Here is a 1,376-nt window from a genome sequence, read left to right as displayed (position 1 = left end):
TGTTCAGTATACAGTATACTACATGGTTCAATGGCATTCATTATCATTTAAATTAAATCTTTTTTTTTTTTTTAATCCTTTTGATTTATTTTATCTTTTTCAAATCAAATATCTGGGACAGTAATGTATTTAATGAAAATACCTTGGTTCTGTGACAGCTACATTTGTGCAGAGGTGGAAAAAGTACAAAAATATTGTAAAGTATAAGTAAAAGTACCAATACTTTGATGAAATATTACTCAAGTAGAAGTAAAAGTACTGATCTGAATGTTCAGCATGGTCAGACGTTTAAAAAAAAAAAGTTGGTTTCGTTCGATTGTAAGGAGGGCGCACGGTAAGGCCCCGTCGCTCCCCGCCTATAGTGGAGGAGCAGAGTGCCCTGTAATGTTGGGTAGGCAAAGTGCCTCACACTACAACCCTCTCTGTTAACACAGTTGATACATTTGATTTGACTGTAAATTCAAAGACACAGTCAAATTGAAACCCGTGGCAATTTCGACGGGGTAACACTGACTATTCATAGCAGCTAAATTTAACCAAGGCTAATTTCCCCTTGTCTACTCAAGACTACTAGCAACTAACAGCTAGTAGTAGGGGCTAGCTGCTATGCAAATTTAGCCAATGTTCTACAGACTTAAACAGACTGCAAATATAAATTACGCGTTTTGTATTTGTTTGAAGTACGATAAACATGCGGACTGTCGGCTGAAGCGACTTCATTTGGTACTTAATGATGTGTCATGTTTGATTATGTTAGCATAGCAGCTAATTAGAATGTGCTGGCTAGCTGTGGGTTTCTTCTACTGTCAATGGTTGCAGGTGCTAGCAAAAAAATGCCCACGAAATGGGGTGAGCTTGGGTTGGCTATATTAAATAAAACTGCTAATGAGACAGTAGAAATACTTACCAAAACATGCTTCTGCAGATGTGAAGTGGAGTTGTTGAACGCAGACAGGTACTTCACTGTTGGGAGGCACATCTTGCACTGCATGATGATGCTGTTGCCTTTTTTACGCTTGAACAAAAAGAAATCTTCCAAATGTGGCCAAGGATTTTTTTCTGCATCTAGTTCTACAGACTTCGATGTTTCAGCTTGAGCTTCATCTATTATTTCTAGGTCCGGGTCTTCTGGACCGCGACCGCTGGCCGTGCCTGCTTTGTCGACCTCCATTCTAGCACTAGAAACCAAAGACTTCGCGCTCACTAACCTAGCTTGTCCGCGCGCGCCAGTGCTAATCACATCATCATTTGTCACTGTTGGTTCTGGCCATTGGTTTACGTTTACGTTACTCTATGGTTCTGGCGCGTATTTTTCCCCTGTAGGTTGAATTGTTATTTTTACTCAGTAACGGATAGGATTTATAAAGTAACTAAGT

Source organism: Seriola lalandi, unplaced genomic scaffold, assembly GCF_002814215.2.
Source record: "Seriola lalandi dorsalis isolate HSWRI2012SDOR001 ecotype SW California unplaced genomic scaffold, Sedor1 jcf7180002054694, whole genome shotgun sequence".
NCBI lineage: Eukaryota > Metazoa > Chordata > Actinopteri > Carangiformes > Carangidae > Seriola > Seriola lalandi.
The sequence above is the reverse complement of the archived record's forward strand: the minus strand, read 5'-3'. Positions refer to the sequence as shown.